Source organism: Leopardus geoffroyi, chromosome A1 (assembly GCF_018350155.1).
Source record: "Leopardus geoffroyi isolate Oge1 chromosome A1, O.geoffroyi_Oge1_pat1.0, whole genome shotgun sequence".
Taxonomy (NCBI): Eukaryota; Metazoa; Chordata; class Mammalia; order Carnivora; family Felidae; genus Leopardus; species Leopardus geoffroyi.
The window spans coordinates 189,886,608-189,911,430 of NC_059326.1; the positions used below are offsets into that span (position 1 = coordinate 189,886,608).

Sequence of the window (24,823 nt, forward strand, 5' to 3'; positions counted from 1 at the left end):
TTTCACTGGACAAGACTAGAGAATTCCACCAAGGTCACTTTTCCCAACAATGACAAGAATCAAAGAACCTGGCTCTCCTCTGAGAGACAGACATAATCCATGGAGCCTGGGAGCCACATTTGAGCATAGAGCTTCATGAAGCTTATCTCCTCAAAGTAAATTCTATTTTCTTCTCTATCAGAAGGCTGCTTAGACACCATTGGATGGCACCATTGCTTACATTTTAAAATTCCAGACAGTCAAGGCAAGTCACGTTTCAAACCCAGCAACAGAAAGAATAGCAGAACATTCTCCAAAGAGCCTAGAACACATCATCCCACCAAGGTGTATTACCAAGACAGTTCAACTACAGAAGGTTCAAGGTAAGTAAAATATACTGTCTTAGAAAATAACCCAACTCATATAAAAGACACGATCTACAGATTCAATGAGCATTAGCAATCTCATTACAATTTCCATGTAATTTGACATCCTAAAGAGCTCTACTCTTGGTTCGAGATGGATTACCAGCAATTGCCACTCACTTCTGTTTAGGGGCTAATGGGGGAAGGCATACTGTTTTGTGGCTTTTGCTTTCCGCAAACATGCTTAAGCCTTGGTTAGTCAATTACCCCCATGACTCCTATATCCATTTACAGTAATTTCTATTAAGAAAAGTTCCACCTCTTGCACTAATGGGAGCTTTGATGATCAACTCAAGGTCCCTAGCTACTATGTTTAGCTACTATTCCTGCTTGAACTTGCAAGACCTCTCTCTGAATTATAGAAAAATGGATCTTTGAGAAGTATAATGATTCTGATTACTCCTCCTCTAACACCCATCTCACTAGCAGACAGAAATCAGCATGGGTGACAGTCAGGAAAACAACACTAAAAACAATTGTTATAGTTGTCATTGTCTGGCATAACATACACAGGCATACATGTGCCACACACAATGGAATTTTATCCAACAGAGCAATCCTGTATTAATTATATGTTAATACTCTTTCACTAATTTAAGTAACTCTTTCCACATTGCTTTCCCAGAGTAAAACCAGACATGTCCACTGCTAATTGTATTACAATGAAAGATTCCATCATCACAATGAATTACATGTGCCACCTTTTTTCAGTGGCACATTCCCAGCTCATGACAGCCAGCGGAGCCACAGGAGAGAAGGAAAAACCAAAAACATAAGTCATATATAAAATAGGAGGAAAAAGACAATAGAGAATTAAACCAAAGTTTGATGCAATGACTATGACTAGTGGTGGGGACCTGCCCCATTCAAGCCTGGCTTCTATAAAACTGAAAAGAAAAAGCTCCAAAGCAGTGATTTTAAGCAGAGTCATCTCCTTAGTGCTCAAAGTGTGGTCCACAGGATAGCAGCAATGGCATCACCTGAGGGCTTGAAATGCAGAATCTCAGGCCCTACTTACACCTTCTGAATCAGAGTCTGCATTTTCATAAACATGCAGGTGATATGCATGTTTGAGAAGTACTGCCATTGTCAACAGTCACCAACATAGGATCAAATGTCCCCACTCCAACTCCATGACACCACATGAGCCCATCAGTACTTAGATATCTTCTAGAGATAAGGAAGGAGGGTAGAAAATACTGACTTGACTGACTGTAGCTAGAATAAACTAGTATTATGTTTCCAAACATCAAGCAGAATGAAGTCTCAAAAATGAGACCAATTTAAGCTATCAAAAACTAAACTGACTTTTTTTGCACAGCTAATTGTTAAATCCACACCTTTACTATTACCAGCCTTCAAGCATCAGTTCACTTTTTTTTTAAATAGGTCGGTTATTTAGTTAAGTTCTTTGTAAAACAGTTCACATTTTGGTATCTTCCATGAAGGCCTTCCCGATAGGCCCACCAGGCTGCGTTATTCATTCAGTACACATCATCTTGCATTGTCAAGGTTTTTTTTTTTTTTATTTATACAGCTTATGTCCCCAATTAGACTGTTACCTCCTTGAATTCATTAATACTTGATTCCACTAATGCAACCCTGTTTTTAGACCACTGTATAGGCTTAGAATTGCTTTCACCACAAGTAGCAATGCATACCTAATAGTTGCTTGCAAATTTCACAATTCAAGTCTCTTTCTGGAAGTCTCAGGACTGATACAGAGGCTTCACAATGTCACCTAGCACCCAGACACTCTCTACCTTTCTGCTCTTCAATCTTTACTTTTTACATTTGGGCTTCTTGCTTTAGCAATATGACTGCCTCAACTCCAAACATCATAGCTTCACACAACCACATTTAAGACAAGAAAAAAGCTAATCTCCTCGCCTATCTCATTTTACTCAGAAGCAAAATCCCTCCCAGAAGACTTCTTCTTACATCTCACTGGCCACAAGTTGGTCACATGGCCACCCCTAAATCTCTGGAGCAAATGGGGAATGCAATTACTAAACTAGGTTTAGACCCTGTACTCAGGCGAATGGTCCACATTCCCAGATCATATTGTAGCCTGAAAATTGGGGGGTGTACAAACTTAGGAAGAAATGAGGAACAGCTGCTATGTAAGCAGCCAATAGTGTCTGATGCAACCACTACATTCAAGGCATCCTTCTAGTCACTGTTTAGAATACAAAAATGAGGATGCCTGGCTAGCTCAGTTGGTAGAGCATGTGACCCTTGATCTCAGGGTCATGAGTTCAAGCACCACATTGAGAATGGATCCTACTTAAAAAAATAAATAAAATAATAGAATACAAAAATGAATCGGGCAACTATAGGCCTAACTCAAAACATTGGTTGTTTATACTTCATAGACACTGAGTGCACTTAACAAGCACTGGGACCCATGCAAGGTTTGATCTCTGCCCTCCCAAAGTCCCCCCTTTCTCCATCCCCAAGCATATGCCTCAGAGTTAACCACTCTTCACAGTTTGATGTATACCTGTGTACAAATATTTTTATTAAATAATGCTTTTTATTTAATAAAATAAAAATAAAATTTTATTTAGTAAAATTTAATGATATTTTCATTAAAATGTTATCATAGTCTTACCAAACACTTAATATATGCCAAGGTCTATTCTAGATGCTTGAAATAAAACAGTGAATGAGACACATTCTTCACAAGAGCATGCTTCTGTTCACATTAAAATCTGCTTTTCTCTCATGATCGTCTTAAAGGTCTACTTCTTTCTTTGTAATGGTTTTCTGTATCACATTCTATGCTTCTACCAAAACATATATAACTATTCCCTTTTTAACAGACATTATGGTTCTAATTTCCTACCATTGATGACATACAAGATCTTGATGAACTTTCTTTAAATGTCTGAACACAGACAGGAGTTTTTCTCTTGGATAGCTTCCTGAAGTAGCTTGCTATAACATACTTTTTTCCTTTGTATCCTCAACACTAGGCACAGTATTTTACACACAATGGGTATTTCAACAACATTTACTGAATGACCAGTCTCCGCATCATCCCCACCCAATCAAGAACCCCTTGAACTTTCGACATGACTTTTTTTTTTAACATTTCAATAAGAAACTGAATTCTTGCATTTATAGTACAGAAATAAAAAATTTAAACCCTAATTCTGTTTTGTAGATTTAAGCTATAATTCACTCTAGTTTATTAAAAGACCGCTTTTGGACTTTCCCAGCAACAACTTGGCATTTTTAATATGTTCTCATTATTAATAAAATTCTGTGTTTTAAGGAACACGTTTTCAAACTGGCTTTTGAAAGGGTCCCTAGAGAACTGCTGTGGATAGCTACTGACGTGAAGAAAACCCAACATTCACCATGTGAAATTATCATCTGCATATCCACAGGGCCCCTTCCCGGAGGCTGTCTGGGGACTAGAGCTCCACATTGCACTCGCACTGTGTGACAAACAGCAGGGAAGATGTCTTCTTCCACATCTCACCCATCTGATGTGGGTGCCAATAAGTGACAAATGAGCACAATTATTGCTTGTGTTGAATGGGATCGATGTGGGCTATCATCTATTAAAGTGTTTATTAAATGTGCACATTTCTTGTCATTTAATAACCAAGCAAACTATGTACTTGCGGATTGTGAACAGAACTTCAAAGGCATGCAGCACCAAATTTGGCACTCACCAACCAAATCTTAAAAGGGCATGTAAGGTAAGTCAGGGATGACTGTGAGGGAGCAAAAAATGTACTTCAGGGAATTTGTGATTTGTGAATTTGGAGGATGAGAGGAACATCTCCATATTTAAGAATGCAGAAACTAACAAGGACCATTTAGGCACAAAGAAGTTCATACATAAGGGGGAAAAAATGAACCTGCGAGTAGCTTAGCGCAACACTTTTCAAAAACTTTTGACTGAGACCCACAATAAGAAATATATTTGGGGCGGCTGTGTGGCTCAGTCGGTTGAGCGTCCGACTTCGGCTCAGGTCATGGTCTTGCAGTTCGTGAGTTTGAGCTCCGCATCGGGCTCTGTGCTAACAAACAGCTCAGAGCCTAGAGCCTGCTTCAGATTCTGTATCTCTCTCTCTCTCTCTCTCTCCCCCCCTCCCCTCCTCATGCTCTGCCTCTCTCTGTCTCTCAAAAATAAATGTTAAAAAATATTCTTTAAAAAAAAAAGAAATATATTTTACATCATGGCAGGGCAGACACACCCATACATGCCACACACATGTAACTGAAATGAGAGTTTCACAAAGTAATACTCTTACTACCTAACATTTTCCATCCTATTCCATTCTATTTCAGTTTCTGATGAGGTTTGTGACCCACTAAATTGATTTCAGAACTCACTGATTAGTGGTTTTTATCACTGATGGTCAGCAGGTATCCACTGCAATTTTTTTAAAATCATCTTTATGAAAGACAGGAAACTCAGGCACATAATCATCACATACTGACAGTTTTAGAGTCACCAAGACCTGGGTTTTAATCCCACCTCTATCACTAGTATATAACTTAGAAAAAGTGCTTAAATTTTATAAACTTTAGTGTCTCCATCTGTAAAATGGAGAAATAACAGTATTAATCATATAATGTACTCTTAAATGATAGCTACTATCACCAATATCAGGAGGGGGATGACCATGGGGATTTACTTGCCCAAAAGATGAAAAAATTCATCAACAGATGAATAGACAAACATAATAGAATATTATTCATCCATAAAAAAGGAATAAAGTACTGATACATGCTATAACATGGATGAACCTCCAAACCATCCTAACCAAAAAAGCCAGACACAAAAGTCACATACAAATTTTCCTTGCTATGAAATAGCCAAAATAAAGAAAACCATAGAAACAGAACACAGAATGGTGGTTGCTTGGGATTAAGAGGTGGGGAGAGAGAGAGAATATGTTTAATGGGTAAAAGGTTTTATTTTGGGGTGATGAAAATGTTTTGGAAATCAAATGGTGGTTGAACAACATTTTGAATATACTTAATACCACTGAACTGCTCATTTTATCTTTTTTAATTTTTAATTTTTTAATTTATATCCAAGTCAGTTAGCATATAGTGCATTAATGATTTCAGAGGTAGATTCCAGTGATTCATCCCCTATGTATAATACCCAGTGCTCATCCCAATAAGTGTCTTCCTTAATGCCCCTTCCCCATTTAGCCCATCCCCCCACCCACCTCCCCTCCAGCAACCCTTAGTTTTGAACTGTTCATTTTAAAATGGTTAATTTTCTGATATGTGACTTTCACCTCAATAAAATATTTTTCTTAAACGAGCAGGCATAGTACATAAAAAGAAACCCAGTAATTATTAGTAAGTTTTATTATCTTACCAATAAGTTATTTTTAGCCCCTCAACAAAATATAAAATCACTATGACATCATTAATAGATGTTTATTGATATGATAATTAATGTTTGCTAGACTTTCATCTAAATTTTCCTTGTTACAACCCACATACATACTGTATAAGACTCTGAAAACTGAAGAGTTTGGGGAAGGAGCTTGGTCAGCTGCTTTCTGTCTTTCTAAATTGACATTTTCTATGGTGACCCCACTGACCAGCTTCACTCTTCCACCCTCAGGAAACTTTCTAGGGAGGTCAGGTTCTAAAGCCACAGACAAATGCATGCAGGTGGGAAGGGACTGTCTTGGCCTTGGTACTTAATACCTACAGGCCTCAACCACCTCATATATAAAATGGAGAAAATAACAGGCCCCCCTCCCCCCCCCCCACAAACACTCCTGAGGTTGTAATGCACAATGAGGTAATGCGGGTGAGAACTGCACTAAGAACACATGCTGGCCCCTTGCACGTGTTCAATAATGGCAGCTACGTTCACTGTTATTTTTTTCTTTTTCAAGTGCAAGCTATATTGTGTGAAAAGAGATCTAGTGAATCCTGTGGTGGATTCTGTAAGGGATTTTAAGTGAATTCTTACATAAAATAATACGTCAGCAATTAGAGCAGTCCACAAGTGGTCCAAAGAGCTTTGCAAAACAGAGTTCCCATTTCATAGGCATGTGTTAAGTAAAAGCTGTGTTCATCTGTCAGGGATGCCACGGGATATTTGCTATCATCTGAACATAGGCAGTTAACACCTACCTCACAGGATTATTTTAAAGAATAAGAAAATCACAAAGGAAAAAGTCATGGCCCAGTGTGACATAGCGAGGTGTTCGGCAGGGGGAGGGGGGGGGTAAGGGTTATTACTATTGTAATTACCTCTGACACCAAGTCATTATTAGAGAAGATTCTAGCGTAGAGTAGATCAACCAGAAGACTCCCTTCCAACTCTTGGTGGCACACTTTATAGGAAGACTCATTGTTGAGTGTATTTTCCTGTTTACTCAATAAGAATATCTGCCTCGTTAATATTTCAGAAAGAAATACAGTCCAGGGGTCCTAAGGGCTGAGATTTTTGAGGACTCATAAAAATGTTTACCCTGAGATATTCCTGGAAGCATTGTTTATAAAATGTTAAGACTGAGAAATAACTAAAACACACAAAGTTAGAGAACTGGATACAAACAATGGTGCATGATTAAGAGCACAGGCTCTGGAGTCAGCCAGGCAAGTTTAAAGCTCCACTCAGCCTTTGGCAAGTTAACCTCCTCCCCCCCCCCCCCGCCCCCGCCCCATGCTTTCCTCTGATTCATACAGTAGTTGTGAGAATTAAAGTAAGTAAAGCATTTAGCACAGTGCCTGACGCAAGCCTCCAGTGATGATGATGATGACAATGGTGGTGATGATGGTGGTGATGATGCCATCACCATGACAAATAATGTTGTAGATCTATCTTTTCCTGCTTCATAAATAAATTAATATATATGGCTAAGTTTTCACACTAGGTCATGCAGTAGAGAAATCATAATACCTTAATCCAGTGATGGGTTATTGTGTCCTTTATATCTTTCTTTAGTGTCTGCAGTTTTCTTTTACAGTGACTTTAGAATCTAATAAAAACAAAATCTTTTCTATTTTAGCAAAATAAAAAAGGAAGAAAGGAAAGAGAAGGTGGAGGAGGGAAGGAGGAAGGAAGGAAGAGAAGGAGGTGAAGATTTGCTCTATAGGGCTAATTCCAGTTTCCCCTACAGCTGAACTCAGTGCCTTCCCTGGACCATTATAACTGGTATTATTTGAAGACTTGAGGATTTTTCCCCCTGAAAAATGAAAAAATTATTTTGTAGTGCAAATGGTCTTTCTCTGGTATATTTGTCCTACAATTTGGAGATTGGAAGTTTCTTAAAAGCAGGGCAAACATGAGTGCCCATCCAGATAATGGTAAACTTTCTTCTTTTCTGAACCTAAATTTTGATCATTTTCAAGCATTCAAAAGTTGAAAGAATAGTATCAACACCTCTGTAGCCACCACTTAATTTCAGTACATTTTGCCGTGTTTGCTTTCTTTTCTTTCTCTAACACACACAGATATACTTTTCTTTTTCTTTTATTTATTTACTTATTTGTGTGTGTATTTATTTATTGCTGAACCACTTAAGTGCTGACATCATCCCACTCTGCCCCTAAACACTTCACTTGAGTATAACTTGCTGATGAATAGGGCATTCCCCTAGATAACCACAATAGTTTTGGCTAATGGCAATTAGGTTCTCATGCCAGTAAAGATTGCCATGTAGCTATTTATTCATTCCACAAATATTTATTGAGAACTTACTATCACCCAGTGAGCTAGAGTGATGAGCAAATAAATACGATCCTGCTCATAGAGAGACTGACATTTTAAAAAATCACACTGATCACTGTACAGTATATAATAACAAATGTGGTGAGGGTCATAAAGTGCCCCAGTGTATTTACTTCAAACTCACCCTTGATTACCTACTACTGTTTTGATGATAACAATGGCCAGTACTGATTGCATTAATTAGGAGATTTCCAGTTGCAAGTGACAAAAACCCTACTGAAACTAGCTTAAGGGTAAAAAGGAAATTTATTGGCTCACTGTAAGCACACCCAGAAGCAGGAGATGAAATGATAACTCCCTTTGAATTTCCAGACCCCCACCTTCTTCCTCAGTGTTGATTTAATCCTCAGGCAGCCTCTCTTCCATGTGGCCAAAGGAATGGCTACTGGCAATCCGGATATACAGGACCTATAAAATTCTAGATCCAGGAGTGTGAGCCTTCTCTCCCAGGGTCCCTGTACCAACTCCTAGAGAAGACCTGATTTGCCCAGTTTTGGCCATGTGCTCTTTCCGGACCAATCCCTGAGGCCAAAGGAATGGTGTGCTCCCATTGGTCAGGCCATGTCCTGCACCCACTCCTTGTACTTGGGCTACATGCAGAATTGATGCCATCCATACTCTAAAGAAAGGTTCTTGTACCAAAATAAGAGGTATTGGATGGTCAAAGTCACCCAGCCACCCCATGGCAGTGTCTGACATTGTGCCTCTCCGCAGGTCCTGGAGGTCTTCAAAATACTGTGCAGTGCACACTCCAAGCCCAATACCAGCAGGTGGGGATAGGAAGCAAAGGCTTCCAGTTTCTAGCCTGATCTGTGTCTTAACAGGCCGAGTCCACCAGAGGTCAGGGCAGAGCGCAAAGCAGGAATCGTCCTGAGGCTGGCTCTTCAACGCTGCTCAAATCAGCAACTCACGCCAGAGATCCCGGGGCACGAGCAGACTGCAGCAGCCAGAAAGAAAACTCAGGCTGGAGCAAAGCGGCCACGTTTCCTTAAGAACTGCCTTCCTAAGATACAGGTCTAGACTTCAAAGCAGGGCAGACAGAATCAGGGAAGTGACTTTTAAAACACTGTATTTTGGAACTGCGCATGTTCTGCTGAAGAAACAGAAATGCCAGGGCCTCAGAATCATGCAGAGTGAGATACCAAATGTACCAACGTAGAATTGGCCACAAAAACTGGATTCTCTTCTCTGCCCCTACCTGCCTCTCTAGACTCACCTTCAATCACCCTTCTGCCTGCCTGTTCACAGTCAGCCACACTGATGGCCTTTCTGCAACTTAATCATGCCAAGCTGATTCCCACCACAGAGCCTTTGGAAAATCCTTTTCCTAGATCTTCCCTATTGAACTCCTTCTTGGTCCAGTAGTCTCTTAGGAAATGTTAGTACCACATCTAAAATAGTGCCCCACCTAATAGCACTAACACATCACCCTGTTTATTCCTTTCATATCATTATCATCTCTCAACTTATCTGTTAATTTGTTCTTTTGTTTCTCCCACCCCACAAAAAAAGCACAACAGACTCAGGGACTTTATTTTGCAGTTTACCACAGCACCTAGAATAGTGCCTCCTCAGACCACGTGGGCTCGGAAACATAATGAACAAACAAATGAATGAGTCCCAGTTTCCCACACATAAAATGAGATGGATAGATTATATAATACTAACAATGGTAAAATACATTGAACATGTACTGCGTGTTGGGCACAATGCTAAGGGCTGTGGGTAGCACTGTAGATAACTGCCTTTGTATTTTTTCAGCCCTGACAAGATATCAAATATTCTCAGGACCTCAAATATCTAAGATGTTTTTGATGCCCAAATTCTTCACCTAGCCATTTATTCCTTTAGTTTTGTTCAGAACCTTTCAAAATACTTTTTTGTTACAGAAACATTTGTTGAAGTGAAATTTTACCTAGAAGTCCTATAGAAACACCTGGGAGGGGGTGGGGGGAAAGTCTGTGTATTACACCATTAAAAACACCTCCAACAAATTTCAAGAACAGGAATCAAAGACTGTCATCTCGGACCACAGGTAATTGGGTTAGAAATTTAGAATAGATGAGGAAATATTTCTCTTCGTAGAAGTATTCCAGCTAATAATTGAACAGATAATAGAGTATTTTGCTACCTGTCATGATATAATGGATCTAGGCAATAAGAATGGAAGCCAGTTAACATGACAAAGAGACCATCAGACGCCATGTACCTCCTGATAAAAGAACACAGCACCCATGAAGGAGTCTCACCAAAAAGATCACGTAAAATCTGATTAAACCTCAAGACTGAGCTATCAATATACAGGAAATACAGAGGAACATGTTAATCTACACCACAGGAATACAATCAGCAAATCCAAACAGAAGGACACTAGAAAACTGAATTCCTCCAAAATAAATTATGAGGGAAAGAAGGAGATGTAGCAAAAACTGATTAAAAGACGCTTGAGAGACATACCAACCAATCACAATATGTGGACCTGTTTTGGATCCCGATTCAAGTGTACAATCTGAAAAACAAAAGATTTCAAAATATATGAGAAAAATTTTAACACTGAATAGATGATATTGAAGAATCATCATTCTTATAATGGTATTTTAGTTATATTTTGTAAACTGAAATATGAATAGAATGAAGAAAGTTAACAAAAAGAGAAATTAAAAATCCCCACCCATTTGGGCATTTAAAAATACTCTTAGCCTAAAAAAGTTATTACAGTTTTTCAAACTAGAAATGAAAAAGCCACTGAAGCATCATACCGTTTTCCAATTCTAATAATATCAATAAATATAATGTACATGAACAAAAAGCTATTGGGAGTTCTCAGCAATTCTTTTTCAAGACAAATAGATTTTTGAGACCAAAAAAATGAGAAAAAACACTGTGGATGATCACCAGCCAAGATTGGTCCGTTTCTTGCTGTGACCTCACAGCAACCATTATTATAGAATTCCAAGCACCTATATAAGCCCCTGGTTGGGCTGAGATTTGCTGTGCTTCTAGTTCAGGAAGCTGGTTTTCAATGACCTGAAGGACATTTGACTAAAGTTAGCTTGTTTTCTCCTTGGCATTGTGGGTTTTTGTATATTTTGTTTGTTACTTTTTTTCCCTCACTTTCCCATTTTATTTATCTTTTCTCACTTTCTATTTTTCTGACTTTTCTTTTTTACTTTTACTTTTTTTCTTCTTTTTTCTTTCATTTTTAAAAGTTATTCTTTTTTCTCACATCTTTTTTTTCGCATTTTTTTAGTATTTGTTTTTAGTTCATTTTTAGTCTGCCATTGTGTTTTGATTCCATCATAAAGATCAGTTCATCAGGTGGTCTTTGGAAGTGATTTTTTTTTTAGGTGACCTGGCCAAGCTTCTCACCAGCTTATCCCGAGCTTAAATTCCCAAGCTTGCTTTCAAGCCCAGCTGTTAATCCAACATGTTACAGGGCTTCTCAGCCATCTCTGCTTAGGAGAACCATGTTGGCAACAACCAACTCTTCAAGACCATCAGCAAGTGTACCTTTGTCGTGGTGAACTTGGCCTGACACATCCTGACTAGGAAAAGGTAGCCATAAAGATCACTGATAAGATCATCAGAATTTCTCCACCCTCCAGAGACTATCCCGAAAAGTAAAAATCATGAAGGCTTTCAATCATCCCAACATAGTGAGATTATGTGAAGTGATGGAGACTAGGGACAAGCAGCCTTGTCATAGAGTATACTAGTGGAGATGAGTACCTAGTGGCTCATGAAAGTATGCAAGAAAAAGAGATCAAAGTCAAATTCTGCCAAACAGTGTTTGCTATACAGAACTAGCACCACAAGTTTATTGTCCATAGAGACTTAAAGAAAGAAAACTAGCTCTTGGATGCTGACATGAACATCACGATTGTAGACTTTGGTTTCAGCAACTAATTTACCTTGTCAACAAGTTAGATAACTTTTGGAACAGTCCCCCTTTATGCTTCCCTGGAACTCTCCCAGGGTCCAAAGTATGAGGGACTTGCCATGGCTATGTGGAGCCTGGCAATCATTCTCTATACATTGGTCAGTGGATCCCTGCCTTTGATGGACAGAACTTTAAGGAACTGCAGGAAGAAGTGAGCAGAATATACCATCTTCCTTTTGACTTGTGCATGGAATGTGAAAACCTGCTCAAGAAATTTCTCATTCTCAATGTCCTAGCAAGAGAAGCACTTTAAAGTAAATGACGAAGGATCCATGGATGAATATGGGTCATAAAGATGAGGAACTAAAACCTTATGTAGAGTCAGTCTCTTGAGTACAAAGACCTCACAGACTGAGCTGATTGTGTCCGTGGATTACTCCGTGAGAATATCCAGGACTCATTGACAGGCCAGAGGTACAAAGAAGTGATAACCAGCTATCTGCTTCTGGGATACCAGAGATCCAAGCTGCAGGTCTACACCCTCACCCTGAAGTCCCAGCCTTCAGCAGATCTGACCAACAGCAGCACTCCCTCCCCATCCTATGAGGTACAGCACTGGGTCTCTGCCAATCCCAAGCACTGAGTTTCAGTGAACCTGTCATTCCTATCTTTAATTGCTGTATTAGTCAACTAGGATGACCATAACAAAATGCCACAGACCGGGTGCCTTAAACAACAGAAATTTATTTTCTCACAGTTCTGAAGGCTCCAAGTTCAAGATCAAGGTGCTGTGAGGGTTGGTTTCTAAGTGAGAGGTATCTTCCTGGCCTCCTCTCTATGTCCACACATGGCCTTTCCTCTGCATCTGTGTAACTCTAGGGTCTCCTCTTCATATGAGGACACCAGTCATATTAAATTAGGGCCCAAGCCTTATGACCTAATGTAACTTTTATCACCTCTTTAAAGGCCTTATGTCTAAATAACATTGGGGGTTGTGCCTTGTGGGGGAAGGGAGGCCACATAATTCAAATCACAACAATTGCTCCTCTAGGAATACTCCGAGGAGCAAGGCAGATTTTGAGAGGATCAGAAGACAAGGCAGAACACAAGCAGCAAAACTATCATGCCTACCAGCCCCCTATCCTGCCTAGAGAGGAAGGAGACCACCCCTCACCCCTCAGCAAACAGCAATCTGTCTACCAGCACAAACAAGAGCAGGAATTCCCCACTTGGGGAAAGAGCCAGCCTTGGCCAGACCTCCATGCAGAAAGGTAAAGATAACCTAATGATGCCAAGGCCCCACCACCTCTGGGGCTTCTGTTTCCCCTGCAGTCTCCCTGGCCTTTTCTTGCCAATGCCAAGCATCCAAGACAGCCTGGGTGTAACTCAACCAGGCCTCTGGGCCTCACCCCATGTTGGGTTACTGTAAAGCGCTACAGCCCAGCACAGCCCTCCAGTGTGTCCCTGTGGCCTCCCCTTCATCCCACTGTATCAACAGCAGTGCTAGAACCTCAGATAATACCAATTTCCCCCAGGTTGAATCCAAACTAAACTCCATACACACTGGGTGGCTCCAGCAGGCATGGAACTAGCAGATTTTGCCCCAGTGTGCCCCCAGCCTCTCCCTCTTGTAACAGCCACAGCCAGCAGTGGGCCACTGGAGGCTGCTTCAGCAGGTGCTCCTTCAAGGGTACATGGAGGCCTCTTTGTTTCTGATTTGCTGGAATGAACCTGAATGAACCTAAAAGCAAAAATCAAGTGGAGATGCTCAAACCTGGAGAGGTCAAGCCACACTCACTGCACTTTATGGGGAATATGACTATCACAAGCTCCATAGAGCCCAACAAGATGATGCGAGAATTCAGCAAGGTGCCTGACACAAATAGCTGCCCGTACAAACTGAACAAGAAATGGTGCTGTGCATGTGCGGCACCCCAGGGCCAAGAAGACTTCCTGCGGTGGTAGGTGGAGGTGTGCAGACTCCCACGGTGGTCTCCCAACAGGGTTCATTTAAATGCATACCCAGCATCTCCATGCCCCACAAAAGCAAAATAACCAAAGCGGTTAAGCTTGCAGGCTGCCAGATTTTTAGGGCAGTTTAAACTACTCTATATGATACTATAATGATGGATACATGTCACTACACATTTGTCCAGACTCACAGAATGTCCAACACCAAGAGAGAATCCTAATGTAAACTAAGGACCTTAGGTGAAATGATATGTCAGTGTAGGTTTACCAGTTGTAACAAATGTACCACTCTGGTAGAAGATGTTAATAAGTGGAGGAGGCTGTGCAAGAGTAGGAGTAATATATGGGAAATCTCTGTACCTTCCTCTCAATTTTCCTGTGAACGTAAAATTGCTCTTATAAAAATCGCCTTAAAAAAAAAAAAAAAAAAAAAAGCTGCCAGGAACCACCTGGGAGAGAAGAGGCAGGGCCAGCCAGCTCCATCTGCTAGCCTGCCACTCAGCCCCACCTCAAAGCCAAGACTGGACTGGTTTGCTTCCCTTGGGGGCACTTCTCCCCTCCCCTATCCTTCTGTGTCTTTTCTTCAGGGTTTGTGAGAAAGCAGAAATGGTTGTGTAAAATGAAGACAAAAAAAAAAAAAACCTCTTCCTCCTTTATCCTTCCTCCTCCTTTCTTTCCCTGCTACTCCCTCACCTCTTGTGTTTTCAACCTACACAGCAAGAGTTTGGTTACATATAGGATAATGGAAAACAGGGTTCTCACTGAAATAAGAAAGTTACAAATATGGAAAAGGGGAGGGGCACCTGGGCAGCTCAGTCAGTTAAGCGACCGACCTCTGCTCAGGTAATGATCCCACAGTTCATGGGTTCAAGCCCCACATCAGGCTCTGTGCTGACAGCTCAGAGCCTGGAGCCTGCTTCGGATTCTGTCTCCCTCTCTCTCTCTCTTCCCCTCCCCTACTCACACTCTGTCTCTCCTCTCTCAAAAATAGGTAAATAAACATTTTTAAAACTTAAAAAAATTTTTTTTAATTTTTTTAAAAAAGGGGAAAGCAGAAATAAGCCTTATGGTATTGGATTGGAATTGGAGGTATTAGTGTGAATTCAATGGTTTTAATATAGATACATATATGTATGTTTATGTCCATTCTGTTCACTAAGACTAGAAGCATAATATACCAATAATAGTACCCCTAGATCTTGGTTTCTGTAGATCACCCTCCATGTGAGTAAATCAAGTCTCTTAGGAGAAATGGCTGATTGCAGGGCTGGGTAGGAAAAATACAAGATAAACCTCCAACATCTTTTTGCTCCAGAAAGTAAGGAAGAACTCAAAGAATGATGCGGACATACCAAAAAGACACAGAAGTATCTATAAAATAGAGCAATCGTTCTAAATGGGAAAATGCTAGAATCTTTCTTTTTAAAGAATGGAATGGATCCCGCTAATACCACTTCTACTCACGTTGTAAAGGTCTAAGCCAGTATGATAAGATAAAAACAAATGAGTTCTAAGAATTAGAAGAAAATATAAATCCATAGTTAATTGCATATTATATGATTATTTAAAAATAAAACTCAAAGGGCACCTGGGTGGCTCAGTCGGTTAAGTGACCGACTTCTGCTCAGGTCATGATCTGTTGATTCGTGAACTGGAGCCCTGTGTCGGGCTCTGTGCTGACAGCTCAGAACCTGGACCATGCTTTGCATTCTGTGTCTCCTTCTCTCTCTGCCCCTCCCCTGCTCTCACTCTGTATTTCTCCCTCTCTCCAAAATACATAAACATTAAAAAAAATTAATAAAAATAAATAAAACTCAAAATAATACTTTTAGATAAATTACTAGAAAAAAAAATTTTTTAACGTTTATTTATTTTTGAGACAGAGAGAGACAGAGCATGAACGGGGGAGGGTCAGAGAGAGAGGGAGACACAGAATCTGAAACAGGCTCCAGGCTCCAAGCAGTCAGCACAGAGCCCGACGCGGGGCTTGAACTCGTGGACTGCGAGATCATGACCTGAGCCGAAGTCGGCCGCTTAACCAACTGAGCCACCCAGGCTCAGATAAATTATTAGAAATAAGGTTTTACATGGATGGAACTGGAGGGTATTATGCTAAGTGAAATTAGTCAGAGAAAGACAAAAATCATATGACTTCACTCATATGAGGACCTTAAGAGACAAAACAGATGAACATAAAGGAAGGGAAACAAAAATAATATAAAAACAGGGAGGGGGACAAAACAGAGGAGACTCATAAATATGGAGAACAAACTGAGGGTTACAGGAGGGCTTGTGGGAGGGGGGATGGGCTAAATGGGTAAGGGGCAGTAAGGAATCTACTCCTGAAATCATTGTTGCACTATATGCTAACTAATTTGGGTGTAAATTTAAAAAAATACAACAAGTTAAAATAAAATAGATAAACAAATAAAAATAAATAAGTAAATAAATAAAATAATTTTTAAAAAAAAAGAAAGAAGGTTTAGGGGTGCCTGGTGGTTCAGTCAGTTAAGTGTCCAACTTTGGTTCAGGTCATGATCTCATGGTTTGTGAGTTCAAGCTCTACATCAGGCTCTGTGCTGACTGTGCAGAGCCTGCTAGGGATTCTCTCTCTCCCAGTCTTTATACCCCTCTCCCACTTGCACACGAGTCTCTCTCTCTCTCTCTCTTTCTCAAAATAAACTTTTCATATATAACATTAAAAAAAATAAAGTTTAGCAAGTAAGTTGGCTACAGAATTTTTTTATGGTGAAAAAATTTAGATTTTAGTAGCTGGACTGTTTAGATCTTAATTTTGTTGGCAATATACAAAGCATCATAGTCAGGAGCCAGTCAAATTATGCCTCTAACTAAGCCTGATGAGGGTGTTGACCTTAGTCATGTCAGTTTCACAGAGCTTCTTCATAGCCATGCTGATTTGGTGTCATTGGCCTTGACATCCACAAGGAACACAAATGTGTTGCTATATTCTATCTTCTTCATGACTGGCGTGGTGGCCAGGGAGAACTTCATGACATAGTAGAACTTCATGACCTTGTTTCTCCTGATGGCACTCTAACGATATTAGAGGGGCCTTCTGAGCTGCTCCTGGAAGGTGGGTGATGTGTACATCTCTTTTCTGTGGCTGTGGACATCTTTCAGCACGGCTTCTTGGCCTTAAAAACCTTTGCTTAGCAATAAACAGTTAGAAAATGTAGTTTTAAAAAAAATCCATTTACAAGGGTATCTGGCTGTCTCAGGCAGTAAAGCATGAGACTCTTGATCTCAGGGTTGTAAGTTCAAGTCCCACGTTGAATATGGAGATTACTTAAAAATGAAATCTTTAAAAATAAATAACCATGTACATAATACAGAGAACATCAAGATAGGAAAACTAAGAATCACAGAGGAAATTATAAGACTTTGTTAAAATATTAAGACCCAAATAAAAGAAATATCTAAGATGCCCATGATTAGAAAGACAATATGGTGGAGATATCCATTCTCTCCAAATTTATCTACAGATTTCAACATAAAATCTCAACAGGATTTTACATGGAACTTGATAAACCAATTCTAAAATGTACATGGAAGAGGAAAGGACCAAGAATGGATAGGATCATCCATACAAGAGCAGAGCAGTTTGTAGGTCTTGCCCTACAAACTATCAGGAATATTATGAAACTACAATAATTAAGACAGTTATATTAGTGCAAGGTCAGGTAAATGGACAAGTAGAGTGGAATGGAATGGAATGGAATGGAATGGAATGGAATGGAATGGGCTGTTAGGACAGGATAGAATAGAATAGGATAGAATAGGAGTCAGACAGTACAATAGAGAGCTCAGAAATAAATGCACACATTTATGTAATGTTTTGATAAATGACAGAAGTGGCATATCACTTCAGTAGGGAAAGAAGTAACTGTTCAATAAATAAAACTGTCATAAAAAATGCAACCTATATAGAAAAAAAATGGATCCCTGTCTCACACTATATCCAAAAATCAACTCCAGATATGTAAAAACATAAGTATAAAAAAACAAAACTTGTATTTTTAAATAGAAAGCACTAACTGGGTATTTTTTTTTACCTTGAGCAAGGGAATGATTTCTTTTTTTTTTTTTTTTTTTTTTTTTTTTTAATTTTTTTTTTTTCAACGTTTATTTAGACAGAGAGAGACAGAGCATGAACGGGGGAGGGGCAGAGAGAGAAGGAGACACAGAATCGGAAACAGGCTCCAGGCTCTGAGCCATCAGCCCAGAGCCCGACGCGGGGCTCGAACTCCCGGACCGTGAGATCGTGACCTGGCTGAAGTCGGACGCTTAACCGACTGCGCCACCCAGGCGCCCCAAGGGAATGATTTCTAAACAATATAAAAAGCATCGACTGTGAAAAACAAAATTGAGAACTTGTTTATCATCAAAAGACACCTTAAAGAAAGTGAAATAAGACATTAGCTAGATGTCCTACAATTTAACTCAATTCTGATGCAGTGTTAGCCTGATCCTACAGTATAAGGGCTATTAATTATAAAGGATATTAAAGATGCAAATGAACATCCAGATAATCACTACAGGTGATAAAACCAGAGATAAAGTTGAGGTTTGGAAGGAGCTGAGCACAGTACTTTCTGTTCCCATGGAGTTTGGGGTAAACCACCCTCCCAGAACTTTCTTGTTCACCAACCTGGAAGCTTTCTGAACCCTCCTGTCCTTTAGGGGTTTTACAGAGACTTCATTACATAGGCATGATTGAGTAAATCATTGGTCTTTGGTAATGGAACTCAATCTCCAGGGGTATGGTTGAATGTTGGAACCCTCTAATCAAAAGGTTGGTTCCCATGGCAACTAACATCCTTAAGGGTGGTCCAAAAGTCACTTCATTAACATAAACTCGGGTGTGGTTGAAAGAGGCTTGTTATGATAAAAAAAAAGACACTTTTATTGTTCACCTTACTTGGGAAATTCCAAGGATCTTAAGAGCTCTGTTGAGAATAGAGGAACACCAAATATATATTTATGATAAATCATAACATCACAAGACCCTAGAGAGCTCCTTTACCCATTCCACCATGTGAGGACAGAGCAAAAAGATAGCCATCTATTAACCAGGCTCTCACCAGACATTGAACCTGTCAGCTTCTTAATCTTAGACTTCCCAGCCTTTAGGACTGTGAGAAGTACCTATTGTTTATGAGCTACCCAGTCACTGGTGTTTTGTTACAGCAACCCAAACAAAGATAGGGTGGCTTCATTCACATGCTGGGTGGTTGGCAGAATAGGTGGTATAGGGGCCTCCCCTGGGACCCTTGTCTTTACTCCCTCTGTTTTCTCATCTTCTAGCAGGCTGTTCTGAGCTTCCTCGTGTAGTGACAAAAGGGATCCAGCAGCAAGAGAGGGCAAGCCCAATGTTTTTGTTTTTTAAGCCTCTGGCTGCATTACATTTCTTAATGTTCCTTTGACTAAAGCAGGTCACATAGCCAAACCCAGATTTAAGAGGTAGAGAAAAAGACTCTATCTCTTGATGGAAGGACAAGAAAATCACATGGCAAAGAGGAGTGCAATCTGAGATGGGAAGAATTTGCAGCCATTTTACAACCTACCAAACTGTAAACATTTAAACAAGGATGTGAATTCATATTCTGAGTAGTCAGTGACTTAAATTACTAACCTCTCATCCTAGCCCTCTGTGGTTTGATTCCTCAAGGAAAGCTTTTCCACCAAGTCTATAGAATAGTCCATGTTTTTGCTTTTCACAGAGCTCTCCTGTGCAGATCTCTTGTCCAAATGGGTCGGCTGAGACATTTCTATGAAAATACTATATATGTCAATGATTCCCAAAGAGACAAGCATTCCCCCCACCCCTACCAAAACTCCACCCAGAGAGACTTACCAGACATGGTGGCGGGGAGGGGCATATAATTTGAAAACACTCAAATAAATGACATAATTTTATAGTTAGAAAATGAAATATATACAGCTATTTTTATAATACAAATTATAGAATGCATCACATTTCTAAAATGGAGGCATGGGTTTTAAAACTTGAGAAGTGCCAACCAGATACTAAAGAGATCCCAGTTTCCAGGTATTCCCTGAGCTCAGTAGAAGCCATTTCTCTTCAAAAGAGACCCTGTGGTCATAGGGTTCAGTTAAAAAGAGAGCATCCCTGGAAAAGTCACAGGAATATTATTCTCCCAGCTGAATCCGCCCTGTGGCTAGTTGGCACTTGGCAACCTGACAAGTGTTTTACATTCAAAAGGTCAGACTCTGAGTGAATCTGCCCAGAGACTCTGGTACTACTCACGCCTGGATGCCCAGGCCCAGCGTCTGTCCCCTGCCCCTGCCATTCTGACAGCTCTGGAGGAAGGGACCCAGGTCCCTGGTTTGGGCTGTCAGCACAATGACGGCAGCCCTTTTACTGAAGGTCAAGCTCTAATTCTCACTCCAGGGAGCCTTCCCTCTCTTTCTCTCTTTCAGCTTGTTTATCTTCATAATTGTTGGTATTTTTCTGCTACTTTACATTCTTCAAAACATTTTCCCTTTCACATTCTCATTTGATTCTCTCTGCTAGGAAGGAGTATCAGAGTAAGTAGTTTCCCTTTTATAAAAACAAACTGAGGCCTAGAGAGGCCAGGCAATTGAGGATTGGAAGAAAGTAGAAAGTGGTGATGAAGAACAAAGGCTGTGGAGTTAGAATCCTGCCAGTTACTAACCAAGTAACCTTGGGCAAACTACATAAGCTCTCTCTGACTCAGTTTTTTTTCCCATTTCATAAGGTTTTTCAAGAACAAAGCATCATAAGTAAAATGCCTGGCATATAACAATAGCACCATAGCCATCAGTATATTCCTATTATTTATAGTGCTTCTGTTGTCATATAGATAGTGAATGGCAAAGTGAGGACTAGAACACACATCCATGGGCCTGAAAGCCATACTACCTGTCTCCATCTTTCAATAAGTAGAGTGGTGGTTCTGTTCTGCTTTCCCAAATAAGAAGTAAGCTATCTCATGAAGGAGTAGTCTAGAGGTCTCCTTTAAACCCATCTTTTTATTTATTTCTTTTAATAATTTTTTTAATGTTTATTTTTGAGAGAGAGAGAGAGAGACAGATCATGAGCAGAGGAGGAACAGAGAGTGAGAGAGAGGGAGACACAGAATCTGAAGCAGGCTCCAGGTTCTGAGCTGTCAGCACAGAGCCCAACACGGGGTTCAGACCCACAAACCACAAGATTATGACCCATCTTTAGAAAGTGTTTTGGGGGTACCTGGGTGGCTCAGTCGGTTAGGTGTTGGACTTCGGTTCAGGTCATGATCTCGTGGTTCGTGAGTTCGAGCCTCATGTTGGGCTCTGTGCTGACAGCTCAGAGCCTAGAGCCTGCTTCAGATTCTGTGTCTCCCTCTCTCTCTGCCCCTCTCCTGCTCACAATCTGTTTCTCTCTCTCTCAAAAATAAATAAACATTAAAAAAAATAAAAAGAACATATTTTCTTATAGTTTACTAAGACTTCAGAAAAGAATCCCAGCTCTACTGATAATCAAAGTTCTTGCTTCTAGCCAGAAGTTTCAAATTCTTCCCAGTGAACCTTTTGTCACATTCGCTTAAAAATCACTAAATTTTAATTGCTTGAGTTTTTTTTCCTCCTTCACCCCTGGGTGATTATTAATAAATATGTTGGTGAGCAGGAAAAGGTTATAAAATTGGCAAGAGAAAGAAGAAGGTAAAAAATAAATAAATAAATAAATAAATAAATAAATAAATAAGAGTCACATTACCTGATAATCAGGTTGCCATTCCCTGAATAACCCACAATTTGACTTTGCCCACCATAAAGAAAATTAGAAATGTGTAGTTACAGGATGCAAAAACAAGCAAATGAAAGCTTAGAAGCAGAAAAGAATTAAATTTCAAATGTAATAGTGATGATATTAAAAAAAAAATCAAATGGGAAAAAAAATGATGTGAGTATGAATCCCCAGGAAATATATTAAACCATGGCTGTGAAAGACAAAGAGAATGGAAAGAGAGAGAAAAACAGCATAGAAATCTACCTTCATTACACTGTGTCCGACCAAAGAACAGTATAATGAATCTCCCACTACCATTAAATTAAACACAAATTGCTTTTGTTTCTAATTAACATCTGCCTTGCCAAATGTGATGTGTGAAAGTCTCCTTTTTAATGTCTTTCCCATGCCACAGAAATATTATAACCAGAATGAAAGCTTATGGATGTTTTTCAATAGCTTCCTCTAAAGTATAGGCCAAACCTTGTGGAAGGTATATGTGAGAGTCATTTGAATTCCAAATGCACTTATAAGGACCGGCTCTATTACAGTGCATAGCAAATGAATACATAATGAGGAGATATTCCAGACCAATTGTTCCAAATTATGCTTTAGATTATCTTCATTTCTCTTTTGAAAATATGTCTTGTTATTTTTAGCATAACATAAGAAACCCTTGACTTTTCCGGCATCAAATTTCACCCCCAGTTTCTATAATTGTTCTTTCTTATGCATTTACACACCAGTCTGACCTCATTGGACTTAGATTCTTGTCATTTCTCATAAACTCCTGCCATCCTTCAAAGTCCAGCTCAAACCTCCTGCCCTCCTACCCTGTGTGAAACCTCCGCCAACACCCTCAGATAGAGTGAGGAATCCCTCCTCAGTGCTCCCAACACCTTATGTCCACACCTCTATTATTCTCCAGGTGGCCTTCAGCAAGAATCTTCTCTTGCAATATCTGAACTCACCAGGTAAGGGGTGTAGCCACAGTGCCCATACAAATGGATTGTATTAATAATTGAGCAACAGAGGGGCACCTGCCTGGTTCAGTCAGGAGAGGATGTGACTCCTAATCTCAGGGTTGTGAATTCAAGCCCCACATTGGGTGTAGAGATTACTTAAAAATAAAATCTTCTGGGGCGCCTGGGTGGCGCAGTCGGTTAAGCGTCCGACTTCAGCCAGGTCACGATCTCGCGGTCCGTGAGTTCGAGCCCCGCGTCGGGCTCTGGGCTGATGGCTCAGAGCCTGGAGCCTGCTTCGGATTCTGTGTCTCCCTCTCTCTCTGCCCCTCCCCCGTTCATGCTCTGTCTCTCTCTGTCGCAAAAAAAATAAATAAACGTTGAAAAAAAAAATGTAAAAGTGGGGGGAGGTGGGGCACAAGTGATAAGTATACATGGAAAGCACACAAAATCCAAGCCAAGATTCAGAAAGACAGATATAAGAAATGGAAAGCCATCTCTCATCCAAAAGTCACACTCTTCCCTATTCCATCACCGATTCACCCTTACATCTGCTTTGCACTACAGACTGACTTTTTCTGTTATCAGATTACACAGCGAAAGAGGAGGATGGTAGTGGAGGGACTCGGTTCTACCACAATTTTTGCACCTACAGGGCAGAAGTGCAGCCATGCCAAAAGAATTCCTGTTGTCTCCTCTTTGGTCTCAATTTCAAATTCCAGGGAAGGAGTCAGAATGCCCAGTTTGAGTCGGGTATCCACGGCAGTTCAATTTACTAACTTCAGTTGGTCACAGCTATATGATTTAAACACAATTACTAGGGACAATGAAAAGGGGCAAAAGAGAAGAAAGAATCATTGTGAGCTAAGCAGACCGCCCAAAAGGTGACTCCTACACAGGTGTTTTGTTGAATAGAAGGGAGGGAAAGAAGGAGGAAGGGAGGAAGGGAGAGGAGGCAGGAGGGACAAATCCAAATACATTTGGAGGGCTTCCCTATATTGGTAAGAGTCAAACCAGAAGGTTAGGAATTTAGTGTCTTAATGTAGATACTTATGAAATCCAGTGACAGTGATATCATCGATGTCCATATGCATGTGATGAGTATCCAGAAGTAAGTAGCCACTGATAGGGACTCTTAGCTTTAACACCATGTATGCCAATCAGAAGCAGGGATCTACAGCTTAGGAAAATAAAAAATTGGCCAAGAGTCCACTAAAGAGCCCAAAACCAAAAATCCATACATCTGTCAGTGGCATCTGCTCCAAGCAATGCAGGGTCTGTGGTCTTCACATTTAATACACATCAAATCTGAGTGGGAGGCAAAGGAGAAACCCGTATCTATTCACACTGATGCATAAATGTGTGTTTGCAGCAGATAATTAGCTGCCCTTTGGACATCAGATTGTCAATAAGATTAAAGCCTTGGTATGACCAAGATTTCCCAAAGTATGGTCTACATCAGAATCTCAAACAAGCAAACTGCAAATTTAGCTCTCAAGAAGCTTCTTGTGCACAGCATCACTACGCAGTAGTGGAGTAAGCAGCCTCTAAAATGACCCTCAGTAATACCCAAGCTACACCATTTTGTAGCCACCCCACCCCCAACATTGTACCAGGTTTTGTCTATATGACCAATAGCATATAGCAGAAGTGACAGTATATCACTTCCAAGATTAGGTTATAAAAAAATTGCAATTCCAGACTTGATCTCTTTCTCTCTTCCTCTCTCTCTCTCTCTCTCTCTCTCTCTCTCTCTTTCTCTCTCTTATTCTTCCCTTTATTTCTCCATCTTCTTTTCCCTTTCCCTTTCCCTCTCCCTCTCATTATCTTTCCTTAGACCACTCTTACTGGGGGAAATGAGCAGCCCTATGGAGAGAATCATGTGGTGAGAAACTGAAGCCTCCTGCCAACAGCCGCATGAATGAGCTTAGAAGTGGATAGTCCAGCTCCTCCAGAAACTGCAGCACCAGCTGACAGCTTGACTGCAACATCATAAGGGACTCTGAAATCAGAATCACTTAGCTCAGTCATTCCCAAATCCCTGAGCCTCAGAAACGATGTGAGATAATAATGTTCATTGTTTCGAGCTGCTATGTTTTGGGG

The 24,823-nt window shown here is 40.3% G+C and overlaps 2 pseudogenes; both read left to right on the forward strand.

Moving 5' to 3' along the window:
• Nucleotides 1-11,374: 11,374 nt before the first annotated feature.
• Nucleotides 11,375-12,834, forward strand: LOC123604749 (annotated as a pseudogene).
• Nucleotides 12,835-12,838: 4 nt separating this feature from the next.
• Nucleotides 12,839-14,611, forward strand: LOC123604891 (annotated as a pseudogene).
• Nucleotides 14,612-24,823: the final 10,212 nt, after the last annotated feature.